Genomic DNA, 13,984 nt, shown 5'->3' with positions numbered 1-13,984 from the left:
AGAGACACTCTTGTCATCTGCTTCCATTGTGTATGATGCTTTTTACAGAGAGAAAGAAGGTTAGACTTAAGCAAGCGTGCCGTACCGAAGCAGAAAAAAAAGAAAAGAAATTTATCAACTAAAATGCTTGCATGCCTGGGGAAAAGGACGTTTTCCAACAGAAGAAATTAGTCCTGCATCTTTAGCACATATTTCACTTCGCCTTAAAAGGAAACAGATACTGTTTTGAATTAAATGAGATGTTTGCAGGATTATGTACATGTGTTTCATTTGTATGGGATTAATAACAGAAAGAATTGGGGAAGAACATGGAGGGGTTAAATACATTTCTGGCTGCCAATACTTATGCATCTAGGTAATTTAGAAAAATTGGCTTTATAGTTGCTCAGCGTGTCTGTAAAATTCCTTCTTCTCCTGTTCAGAGATTCCCTTTGAAATATGGGACCACTAAGGGCTGTTGCATATCTCTCCTCCAAGTCAGTAGAATTACCTTCTACAATAAAGGCCAGTCTCTTTTCATTGCGACTCTTTGCTGTGATGACTCATATGGATTCGCTCAGAGGACAGACCAGATGTGTACGACTGAGAATACTTGAAGCAGGAAATACAGAAACCTGCACTGTGGTGAGGTTCACTACGTGCCGCTGCCTGGCCTGTGACTGCAACGGGCTGGTTTCGATGCTTAGCATCTGCAGAAGGCAGGGACCGGCCAAAGCTACACCTTGACCAAATGTCTTCTGTTGTTTTCCTGAAATACGAATCTCAAAACCATCAAAAAATGTTGCAAAATCACCTCTCTTGCTCTTCCAAAGCAATGGTTTTCATTTGGCTAAGATCTTTGAAAATGGCTCTGTCAAAGTAAACGAGCTGATGCACTAAATTGTGAATCATCATGCAAATACTGCTTTATCATAACTCCATTTACATTTATTGATTGGGTTGTGCAGAGTTACCATGGCTTAAAGACCAGAATGAGAAGTCCAGCCATGTTCTTGGATAAAGACAGGCATAATATACAGAGGAGGAGGATGAAGATGTTATCCAAGTTTAAAATAACCTTAATAAATTCAGTACACAAACAATCCTGAAAGGATCATATTTGCAGCTAATAACTGCTGTTGCCAAGTTTTAAAAGGTATTCCTCCTCCACATAAGACATCTACAAAGGTGATGACCATGTTAGTTACTTGGATTGATTTTATAAGAGGCAGTGCAGGTGAGTCAGACTGTTCCCATTACAGCTCAAACTTAAAATAGCTTGCTGTAAATAATCTTTTATGCTTAACAAAAGCTCGTACAATTCCTGATAATTAATTCATCACCCACACTGACATTCAAAAGCCTGAGATCGTTTCTGGTGTTGTCTGGTTCACTGTGAGGACATGTCCAGAGAAATTACTGAAGATTGACATTTTTGAGATAACTGTTTATGTTCTTAGGGCCAAATTCATTGCTTGTGTAAACAGGCCTATTTCTTTCAAAGTCAGCTGAGAATTTATGAGCACAAAAATTAATTATAAGTGTTACAACAGGCTTCCCTTTTGAAGAGGCAAAATCAGTTGGTCCATAAAGGTCACGATCCATGTCCCAGCCCCATGGGCACAGCGTGGGATGGGTGCTTCGCTCTCAGACAGGGGCATAGACGATGAACCAGGCTGAAAAGTATTAGGAGGAGCCCAACAGCAGCTCCCAATGTAGCAGAGGAAAACAACCCTGCTGTTCCCTCTTCCCTGTTTTAAATGCAATTCTCTGTCATTAAAAGTTAAGTCCATCAGCTACAGCCTTTCAGAGAGGAACACAGGAAGTGATAGTTCAGCTTCTCTGCGCTCCCAAACACCCTGGCAGGAGCCTGCACCTCCTTTGCATTTTACGGATGTTAGGGACACCAGCAAAGATGTGGAAATCCCTGGAGATTTCTTGCTTCTGCAATTGTTAATGATTTGCACCACAGTGGTGACACAGGCTGTAGCACAGCTCTTCTCTGCCGAGCTCGCATGCCAAACAGACAAGACAGGTGTGAGGGGAGAAAGGATGAACACAACCGAGGTTATTTGGTAGGACTGAAGCAAAGGTGAGAACAGGGCGCAACTTTTGTGTTTACCTTAGGGTTTCCCTAGGGAAGCCTTGAAAAACAACCTGTCCTGTTGGATGCCTGCTTTTCCACTTGCAGGGGCAGGTGCACCTGGGGAGAAGGCATCTGTAGCTCCTTCTGCAGCCTCTGCCCTGCTCAGCCACAGCTTGCGCTTCCAATATCTGAAAGGTGCCTACAAGAAAGCTGGAGGGGGACTTTTTACAAGGCCATGTAGTGATAGGACAAGAGATAATGGCTTCAAACTGGAAGAGGGTAGATTTAGATTAGATATTAGGAAGAAATTTTTCACTCTGAGGGTGGTGAGGCACTGGAACAGGTTGCCCAGGGAAGCTGTGGATGCCCCATCCCTGGAAGAGTTCAAGGCCAGGCTGGATGGAGCAGCCTGGTCTAGTGGGAGGTGACCCTGCCCAAGGCAGGAGGGTTGGAACTAGGTGATCTTTAAGGTCTCTTTCAACCTAAACCATTCTGTGATTCTGTGATTCTACATACCAGGAGTGTAGTGGTGAGGGCAGCCACATGCTGCCCTCTCCGTCGCTCTGACTGACCCGATCTGTCACCAAAAACAGGTAAATAGGCACAAATATGTCAGAGTTAGGTTGATGGTTGGACTAGATGATCTGAAAGGTCCCTTCTAACCTAGGCAATTCTATGATTCTATGAAATAAAGAGACTAAAAAACAGCCAACCTCAAACCATGAACACTTCCTCTTCTTTCTGCAGCTTTTTTTTTTGGTAACCTCATTGAGAAAAACCTGTCCAATTAGAAATGGAGATGCAGGTAAGCCATGAGCTGCAGACAGCCAGCACGGCAGCTTCAGCCACTTTGTAGTTGTTTTCTCACTGGGGGAAAAACCGACACGAGTGCTTATAGTAGCTGACTGCCAAATCTAAGGAAAAAGAACTCGTTTCTTCACAGCTATTGTGCCCTTCTGGGGGAGTGCGAAGCATATTTACTTTGTGGGGAGAAAAAAAAGCTGGGGAGGTGGCAGACACGAGAAAGTTATCTTTCTGAACATGTCAGGAAGACACTTCTTTCTTTGTCGATAAAAGTAAGAAATGCTATGGTGGGAAGAGCAGATACTAGTTCTGTGGCAGAAGAGGATCAGTCACACAGATGGACCATAACTGGGACATGTGGGCAAGAAGGCGGAAGAAGGATGTTTGCCCTTGTAGTGTCAACGAATTAATCGGTACAGTAAATTTATGTCTTGCAGTCACCTTTGGGGGAGGAAACGAATTGCCAACAGCAGCAGCAACAACAAAGCATCTTGACAAAGCTGTCTAGAGGACCACAGCACTGACAGCCATTGCCTGGGATTTTTCTGCGACTGTGTTTTCAACTGGTGGAGAGTGTTGGTGAAGCAAGGCAGCAGCGCTGCCTCAGGAACTACACCCAGCAGGCCCTTTCAAGGATTTGGGATGGAGTTAATATGCACGTTGTTGCTGTTCAATGAGATTTCATCCCTCGGCTGCCTATAGAGACCCAGGAGATGCCCTTGTGAGGGCTCAGGGCCAGGAAACCTGACTGTAGCAAAAAACCCTCCGGCTTCAGAAAATGCCTTTCATAGACCCTTAACCCATCGTGGCTGTGGGCAGCTGAAAGGCCCTGCCCCTGGGGAAGCCCTCACTATGCCCCAGTGCAATGCTATGAGAGTCTGTGCCTGCTGCAGCTCAAGGGCAAGTTTTACACGTGGAGGTGGAGAATGACCGTGGGGCCTCTGCGTGTCAGGGGCAGGCATGGCACAGTACATCTTGTGGCAGCTGGGGTAGACAATGAGAGACATCTATTAAGTTCTTGTTTCACATGGAGGAGCTTCTGGGGACCTTCTCCTTGCCATGGAACTGTGTTCCACCTCCCTCCCTGAAGATTACATGGGAATTGAGCAAAACCAATATAGTAATGTCGTTCCAAATTTGAAGGAGGGATGAAGCTGCAGCTTTTTGAAGTGAACAATCTCCTGCATCTCAATGGGATTATTACCTCCTGAGTTTAAAGCTAGCAATTTAAGTAGAACCACGATGAGCTGGTTTACTTTTGACCGCCTAGAAGATGCATCCATCTTATTCCATGGTATTGAACTGCCTCTTGTGTCTGCATGTGCTCTCAAGCCCAGCTGCACAAACTCACTTCTTTCTACCAGACAATTTAGATGTAATTGTATCTCATCAAGGAGAAAATCAGTGGCACTGCAAACTTAGAATGTGGGCAGTATTAAAGACATCGCAGTTAATATCAGGATAAACAACATACAGGCTGCTGAAAAACTTTTATTTTCTCAAGGGGGTTGTCTCTCACTCCTCTGTTTTTTCTTTAATCAGCATTTTCAGTGAATACTGCACAGAAATTCTGTGTCATCTTTGCTAAATCTAGGCTCTTGTTGCAGAAGACAGGCAAGATCCTGTCAGATAAATCTGCAACAAACTCATTCCTCCTTCTGAGAGAGAGGCAACGGTAAAGTTTCATGACGATAAGGAAGGGCCTGATGTAGGCATCTAGGGCTATTTTAGATGCCATAACGTATCTTCTCTGGCTCCAAAAGGGCACAGATCTTCTGCAGGTCCCTTATTGTATCTGCCATTTGGATGGCTCAGACCAAAAGCAGCATCTACAGTGTCACTGCCTGCTAATGTTTAAATGTCTGAATTGCTTCCTAACTAGAAGGTGGGTAGGAAGAGTGGGGCCATGGTTAGGTGGCATCTGCTGTGGTCACAGGTGGACCTTGGCACCTGGAGACCAGCCCTTTCCTCATCTGCGTAGCAGCAATCCTAGCAGCTGGTGCTTGTTCTTGCAGCTGGCATCATATAAGGGGAAAATAGTACTGGGGAAACAGGGAGCATTTTCTTACACCTGTTTGTGTGAGGGCAGAACAGGCTGCTGCTGGCCCAGATGCCTGGTGGGGCAGGCGAGGGCATGGGGTGGGGAATCAGTCCCAGCAGCTTCAGCCATGAGTCTCCAGTATGGGTCTGTGAGACAAAAGCATCTGGAGTCATCAAAAAGTGAATGTGCAAGTAAACAAATGTAGATGTGGTTGTAGATTTGATGAGTACTCTAGCCAAATGTGTCATTTTCTTTGAAGAATATGGAAAACATCAAATACAAAAGCGGTGACTGATTTCATAAACATGAGTGTCACCTGGATATTCTGCTTCTTCACATCCTTCTTTCTTTTCCTCACTACTTTTGTCTTCAACTACTATTAAGGCACTCTGGGGGCCTCCTTTGATTTTATTTTTTTTTTTGCATCTCACAATAACAGCTCTTCCCTTTCCTCTGGAGTGGCCTCTAGCTTCCTCCTCTGGAGTGGCCTCTCTGCCTTGTTGTGCAGCGGTTCTTCATCAGCTGGGGGGGTCACACACACAATTCCCGGATGCAATCACATGTGCTGGCCACTGCAATCCAACTTGCCTGGCTCTGCTCTCTGTTGTACTTTAAGGTACTCGTTTTCCAAGCCTGTAGGTCAGGATTCTGTAAGATGAAAAAGAAGATTGGAATGTTATTTAACTATGTGTCTTAAATGGTACTGTAGGGCTGGATATTATTTGAATAGGCCTATTATTTTGCTACAGTTAATTACTGGTTGTGGTTAGACTAGTGAAGCTAGATAGCGGCTTTTAGGGGTGGGGATGTTACACTTCTCCTTCATCGCCTAGAAGACCAGCTCTGAACTCCACTCTTTTAATGGCGATGGAAAACCTTTATCGGATATACTAAGTGTTTCTCTCACACGAATACTTTTTCAGTGGCTTCAACAGCTCCTGCATGTGATTTACAAGGGACAGCAAAGAGCCTGACTTCCCCAAGACTCCCATTTGGATGTCTGTCCTTAGTTAAGGGAAAAATCTTTAACCCGAAGCCTGTCTCAGTGAGTCCCTGTCGCACAGCTGCACTACACGCACCACATCTCATGCCGGGCAAAGGCACGTGCACCGGTGCTGCCTGAGCAGCACGGGCAGTGACCCTTCCCCAGGACATCCCTTTTGGGCCTGTCCCCCAAAATCCCCCAGTTTCCGTAAGGGCGCACGGTTCACTGAGATCACCGACAGCAACATATTTCAGTGCACACTTAAAATGAAGGCTATTTTCAAGGGGTTTTCTGAATTAGGATTTAGGAACTCAGCCTCTCCCATGTTCCTCATTAGAGATGCTGTGATTTTCCCTCCAGTTGCAGACATATTGATTTACACTTGGAAGAGAAAAGGGAAATCGATGAGGAGTGGAACAACTGCAGGGCGAGCTGCACGCAGGCCAGGTCTGCAGGAGGGAGGCTGGAGGAAAACTGCAGCCATTTTGAGATGCTCTGAGTCTCTTTTCCCCTGAACGCAGCCTTGGAAAAAAAAAAAAAATGTTCTTACTTTAATCAAGAGATTTAGTGACCCTCCGTTACAAGCTGCACAGCCTACATCACGTTTCCGAGAGCAGGATGGCAAAGATCGATGATTGGCCACTTCTGCAAAAGCAGCGGCTGCCGGCAGGCGCTGTGTTTTCATATTCTACCGGTGAGACACCCGTCATGTTGAGTATTGATTTTTCTTTTGTTTGTCAAAGGCACAGTTTCTGTGTGGGAACTAATCCTCTGATCCCTACAGGAGAAAGAACAAAGATCATTTGTTTCCAATGAGCTTTAAATGAAAATCCGGAGTGCTTAATTAGGTAACTTCTTAGCTCCCTAACCACTGCAGCCTGTGCAGCATTGTTTCTCGCCTTGCCTGACTGCTGGACACTGTCTGTCTGTCTGCCTGTGACCCCTTCACAGAAATGGGACATTAGGGTGCATCTGCCTCCTGCCTGCTGACATTCCGGTTTCTCTTGCAAGAGCTCGTGATTCCTGGAGTGCTGGTGTACAAGCTGCCCCTCTCGGACAGCAGATAGACACACCAGCTCTGAAAAACTGCCCAGGCCCTGATCATTCTTCATGTAGTTAACACATGAGATGTGGATATCTTGACAAAACCTACACAGATGATTTCCTTGTTTTTGTTTCCTCAGTGGGCCGGGGCTTTTCTCATGCTGACATCAAAGCGTTATGAAGTGCCCTATTTCTCCCTCCTTTTCCTGCTGACTTCTCCTTTGTGCCTTGCTGACTCCTGCAAGAGAGGTCTTTGCTGCTGGCTTTTTTTTTTCTTTTTCAATTTATTGTTTCCTCTCTCTCTCGTTCCGAAATGCTTAATTTCCTTCCCAATCTCTCATCAGGTGAATTCCTGATCAGCCTCATCGAGCGATCCTTTTGCCCAGCAAAGCGTTGCCTGGCTACAATCTGTCTGGCGTGAGGAGCTGAAAAACTGCCTTCCCCTAAGACTGAAAGCCTGGCTTCCTCCAAAGGTGTGCCACGTAAATGGATGGCCGTCAGAGTTTAATGACCTCATTAGTACTCGTTTGCAGAGTGCAAAAGCCGGCACTTTCACTTTCGGTGAGACATAGATCTAAACAAAAGAAACAGGGAAAGGACAAGGCAAAGGAGACTCATTTCCAAGATAACTTGTAGCCCAATCCAGGCATAGATGAACCGCCTTTAGCAGACTACAGTAGACACTGCTAATCGTAGATAGTTTTCTGCATTGCCATACCATTAGTCCTCTGAACGCGTATATACCTCCTTGTATATATGGGAGGCCAGTGAGAATACACAACCCGATTAGGAATATATATTTCTCCAGTTTCAGATGACAGCAAAATGACGGCAGGTCTGCTGAAAACTCATGGATGTTTGACCTTTGTATTAGACTCATGGAGGAAGAGTTTACTCTAAGAATGTCTCCCACAGTGAGAAAACTGTCCTTAGGCTGGACCATGAAATATAAACATCAAACCCATTGCTATCATTATTAATATTATTTGTATGTTTTCATGCTACTGCAACACTTATTCTACTGGTGTGGAACAGAATGGACTAAATCTTTGATTCTGTACGTTATCTGAATTATTCAAATGCAACAGCTCCTAAAGGCCCTGGCATTCACTGGTGAGGTTCATCTCACCTAACTTGAATGACCTGAAATGTAGGTGCTCCTTATATCTCAGTCACTAAGGTTTCCTCTCTAGTCAGAGAAGAGAAACAGGCAAAGAGTGAAAGGGTGCGTCATCCACATTCACCCAGGTTCACGTTTCATTTTGATGACTGAGACTAGCTACCTAACTCAGAAACAGATGAAATTAAGTGGGGTGAATCCTATCCTGAGAGATTAGTAACTTGCTTATAAAATGAACCCTTCTCGTAATGTTTCCACAGGGTTGTAGCCATGCCGCAAAAGTCATAACCAGCAAGAAGACTGGTTAGAGTAGAAGAAATGTGCTAGCTCAGGCACAGCATAGCAGTGTAAATGCAGAGAAAGTCCTAGGGGAGAGTGAAATATGCCACGTTTTGCTTTCACCACTAGTATTTTAGAAATGAATCTCTGAGAAAATGGGAGGAGAAAACCGAATGTCACCACAGCTGTACTTAGTACGGGGAGCTGTATTTTTGCTAGAGGAAAGCCATGAGAGAGTTTTGAGAGGGGGTCGTGAGGAGCTCAAAATGCTACGGAGATGGGGGAGAGAGGGCAGCTGGCCCATCCACCAGGTCAGCTGACACCCTGAGCATTTAGGAGAAACATACGATAATGTTTAAGTATAATTGATAACTCCTTTTTGTACATATATATTTCAGACTTTATAGCTTTTGCCTCTCATTTTTTAGATGGCTGGTGCTTTATTAGAGTAGACGTCTTTGTTGATGTTAGAAATCACTTCTAACAGGCATAAAGGCCTTTACTACTCCAGGATTAACTATTCCAAAAATAAAATGGTGTCTGCTGGTGAAACAGATGCGAGTCTCTGAGCCTTAAAGAGCAGAACACACGGGTTAGTGTGGGGGCCGTTACTGTCAAGGCTCAGCACGTAAAGCAAGCAAAATGAGGATAAACAGCATCCTTCTGGCATGGCACAGGCCACAGAAAGGCAGCTGTTGCTGTTATCTCCTCCTCTGAGTATTTTTGAGACTTGAAAAATTTTCCCATCCCATACAAAGACAACAGAAGGCTTCCAAAGGCTGTTACGATACATGGGAAAGACTCTTTAGCTGGTATCACTGTATTGAGAGCACTGAGAGAGGATATTCAGTGGTGAAGCTCAAGGCATTGAGCTTGCTCAGGATGACCAAGCTCTTGAATCACTGTTGTCCTCTTCTCTGGTCAGTGTCCTAAGCTCCAGGTGCTGGCTTTCCTCTGGTGGGATCTGTCTCTTGCCCAGAAGAGTCTGCAAAGACTTACTAAGGGAAAATGATCCAAGACACAAGTTCCTATGAAGATTTCGGGGTGTTTGGTTTTGTTGTTGGATCTGTACCTCTTGAAGGAAAAATGTTGTACTAAAAAGTTAGTGACCTGACCTAGTCACACTTTTGTTGTGATGGCCATGGACTGCTCCTCTGTGTGACCTTGGGAGGTAACTCAGGAAAGCCATTTGCAGTCATTCTGCACAGAACCACAGCTCCATGGGAAAATCCTTAGGGATCCACACCATGAAAGACAGTAGACATTATTATATTAGATGCTGTCCTAAAAGCAGAAAGGACAGTGCATATCCCATAGAGTTTTCTCCAGTTGTCTCTGAATTAAGTGTTTAGAGGAAAGGATCAACAGGTATGTCTTTCTGTAAGGCAGGCTTTATGGTCTCCACAATCTGGCAAGCTCAGTTATGCTCTGTAGTGTACAAAGGAAGAACACTGCCTTCTGCAAAAAAAAAAAAAAACAACCCACAAAAAACGCCAACAACCAACCAAAACCAAAAACCCAACCGCAAAAACGGAAACAAAACAGTGACTTTCTTAGGATGGCTTTCGTGGGAACTCATACTAAATGACCGCAGCAGTTTCTTGCAGTCTGACTCGGTTATGCATTGGTGAACCTGGAAGTGATTTCTGAATGTGGCACTGGAGGGAGAAACCAGGATGGTCTCTTAGAAAGGGCATTGAAATCTTTGAAGAAATCCAGCCTGCCAGCTGCACCTCTAAATCCTTTGAGGTTCATGCTCCAGCTATTACTTGCAGTATCAGTTACTAAGCATGTACACACATGCCAAATAAATGGCTTAACGAGGTACACATGGGCACTCACTCTCCTTCCCCCATATAACAGACAAAGGAGGCTCCCTAAATCAGGCTCCATGCCATTTCTTTTCTACATACAGAATTTTTGTCAGCAATGAGAAAGAAGCTAAACAACAGCTTCCCTCATAAGAATCCTTAAACAGCTAAGCAGCTTGATTAATTACTTAGGGATTTCCCTTGGGCTGTTACTAAGGTAACAGTGTAGAAGTATTTAAAGATGGCTGAATGTGCTGTATGTGCTGGAGGATACACGGTGGCTTTTCAGCAGCAGCCTCCACTGTGATTTTTATACAGTAATAATGCAGAAAATGAAAGTGTGTGCGTATGTGCATGTACACATGAAAGTGCAGGGCCCACACAACCCTATGAATCCCCGGATGCATCTGCTTAACATAGAAAAAAAAACCATCTGCTTTGGCTTTCAGGAGGACATAACAGGAAAGAAATAGTAACACCCATTTAAAGGGTGCGGGGCACACATCTCTTCCCAGCTCTACAGAGTCTTCATTTTGCTGGCTGATTTAAAATACCCTCTCTTTCCTCTTCACCATGTTGGCCCAAGGCTACCCTCCCACTCCCCGGGGCTCCTCTCTCAGGTGGAGATGCCCACGCTGCTGCCTGGTTCCCCTGCGGTACCCGCCATGGCTTGCTCTGACCTGTGCTGTGGCACAGTGCAACGTCCCTGTGCCAAGTGATGGTGCTGCGTAAGTTCTGGTGGTTTCATGCTCCATAGCAGTAAGGCCTTTTCTAGTCAAAACTGGTGAGAGACAAAACAAGAGGTAATTATGGTAAAGAATATACCCCCATTTGCTCTGTGGGTAATTTGGGAGCATTTGACTGCATGGGAGAACAATCATCTTGAGTGATGTTCATGCCAGAATTTTATCAATGTTAATGCCCAAGTTAGCTAACACAGGACATGGAGGTAGTTAGAATTTTTGGCTTCTTATCAGCCAGAGAAACCACCTCCTCACTAACTGATCAGCTTGCATCCTTAAGAGAGGAGAAGAAAAGTGCAAGACAAAACTAAGCTCATAAGACTGATATGGGATAAAAGATTGTTTTGAGTTTAATGACTAACCTGTAGTGGTCTGAGTTCCTCTGCTGTCCAGGGAAATTATTTTTTCTCCTTATCTGACATCCCTCTTCTCCCCAGAGCTTTTGCATGTACCTCACAGCCTCCTCCCTGTCTCTCACTTCTGATAAATGGCTCTGCCCAGCTCTTCCAACTCTACTCAACTCTGCAGCTGAGCCAACCCAAGGCTTTGAAAGGACTCACGCTGTCTTGGTAATTTTCTATTTGTAGACATTCGTTTGCTTTTTATCATGTCTCCAGCAGAGACCACAAGGAGAAACGCTCAAGCTTCCACAAGGAACCACTCAAAAACGTGACACTTGCAGGGATTTGTGCTACGAGATGCCGAATACCCATAGCTCTCACTTGGCACCTCACAGGATGCTTACGGCTCAAACTGTGCAACAAATTAATTCTTCTAGTATACTGACATTGCCTAAAAAATAAATAATAAACATTCTGGAGGAACTGAAATAACTTCTGTGAACATCTTTTGGACAAATTGGGAAAAATTTCAGGCTGAGCAAAACAATGTCTGAAACAAAAGGCTCCAGTGTGGTTTGGAGAGAGTTTGATATTTGTCAATACACTGAAAATGTAGTCACAACACTGCTTTGTGTTACTGCATCTGTATTTTCCTCCCAAAATTGTTTAATTTAAGTTATTGTTGAGTTTTGCATACCATCTGGCAACTTATGGCTACTGTTGCTCTGCTAAGCTGTTGAATACCTTCGAACTATCTTTTAGATAGTGCTGCTGTCATATAGCTAATCCCATAGCCCACATAGTTCATTATAGTACAGCAAATAAAAAGTTCTTTGTCTCATTGTTTCTATACCTTCATAAATTACCCACTTCAGGGATATTTAGAAGATATGAGCCTTATTAACAAGACATTATCACTATTGTTTTGAAGCACCTGTCCGCCCATGTGTGGTAGATGATCAAGACAGAAAAGTGTTTTACATCCCTTCTCCCAAAGCAGGCGTTTCTCTTTTATAGCCTTTAAAATTTGACAGGACAAAGCTCTGCAGGAAGGATAAAGCAGTGACAGGGTTTCATTCTCTTTTCCAGCTCCACTTCCCCTGGGTGCAATTTTTTTCCCATTGAGCAATCCTTGCTCTAGTGATCTTGTTTCTCTCTCCTGAGAATCGACAAAGGCGTTTCACCAAGTGAATCACAGGCAACAGGCATCGGACGATTTTTTAATCTCTTGGGAAAAGGAGGAAAGAGGGGTGTTGTCTGCAGCAGCCTCCTGTACTGCAGCAGCAAATTTCAGCCTCTAATCCAGCAGCACCCCAGGCGCTGGTGCCAGTCCTGCCTCTGGGTCTGGATACGTAACTCCTGCCGGGGGCAGCAGCATCCTGGAGGGTACTGTCCTGGAGGAAGGGACAAACTGGTCGCCTGCGCTGTGACTGCTGTCCCCGCTGAGGTTGTCCGCACACAGAGGCCAGACAGCCCTGCCCACTCATCTCACAGCCTGCAGCTTGGCAAGAGGCCTCATGGACATTTCTGGCCAGCTGAATTCCCACATGGGAATTGCCATGAGAACATGTTAAAACGCAACCCACAGCTTCTAGGACCTTCCTATATTTACTTTCTTGGAAGGCAACTACACTGAGTTTTTGCTGTAAAATAACCAAGTCCACGGCAAGACGAGGCTGTAAAATATTTATAGTGTCAGACAGAGAGGCAGTTATATCAGTGTGAGACCGTGATGCTAGGATGGCCAGGTTGGGACCTGCTGTGGGACAAGGTGAAACAGTCCCGGCCCTTTGCTCAGGATCTTCCAGTTGCGCTATCAACATGAAGGATGAGTTCTAGCAACTTTTCATGGGGTGTTTTCCAGTGTCACTGTTCCCAGTTAGCAGTTCCCCAGCACACACCTGCAGAGCCAGTGGAGACCACCCAGCAAGTACAGCAGTTCACCTTCAGGTGGATTAGTTGAAACTGCTGATGAAAGCAGACCAGACCATGAAATGGAGGATCTGAGCTGCACTTGCAGTGAGGATATGTGTCCTGTACTGTTCACTCTTTTTTGGAGATGTTGCCTCAACTCCATAGGCAGTAACAAGAAGTGTGAACTGTTGGACTTTTTAAGTGCCTCAACTGTTTGCTCCATGAACTTGGGTCAGAACCATAAGATAAAGAGAGAAACACCCCCTTGATGAACCTAAAATAGTCCTCAAAGGAGCTTTAAGTAAAAAAAGATAAGAAATTCTCTGCTTCAGCATCATAATAGAACCGTAAGTGCAATTTTAAATGATAAAATATGAAGGAACACCAAGTTCATGTGGAACGGCAGTAACACTAGGATGAAAAGCAGCGATGACTTCCAACTGTTTAAGAAGCAGTTGTGGGAGCTGTTAGGCTCCATGTTTACAGCTCAGATTTGAGGTTTTTCAGAGCAATCTGCACAGTTCTGGGTTCATATGGGACAGAGGATGAGACTTGATGATGCTTTTTGTGTTGGTGTGGCATAAATAGAAAATAAAAGCAAAATGACATGCCCCTTGGCATTTATCACTTTGTTTACTTTCATTTACTTAAGGCTTATTTTTGTATTCTATGAGCTAATTTCCTTGGGAATTGATAAATAACAACTTCCTGGAATATTTTCACCCCTGTAAAATCTTGGCATGCCGTAACGATCTCCCAGCAAACATAAGGCATTTAGACAGACTTTCCCACCCTCCCCACCCCCACAGAAAACTGTTTGGAGAAGAATCATGATAA

This window comes from Rissa tridactyla, chromosome 1 (assembly GCF_028500815.1).
Source record: "Rissa tridactyla isolate bRisTri1 chromosome 1, bRisTri1.patW.cur.20221130, whole genome shotgun sequence".
Classification (NCBI taxonomy): domain Eukaryota; kingdom Metazoa; phylum Chordata; class Aves; order Charadriiformes; family Laridae; genus Rissa; species Rissa tridactyla.
The sequence above is the reverse complement of the archived record's forward strand: the minus strand, read 5'-3'. Positions refer to the sequence as shown.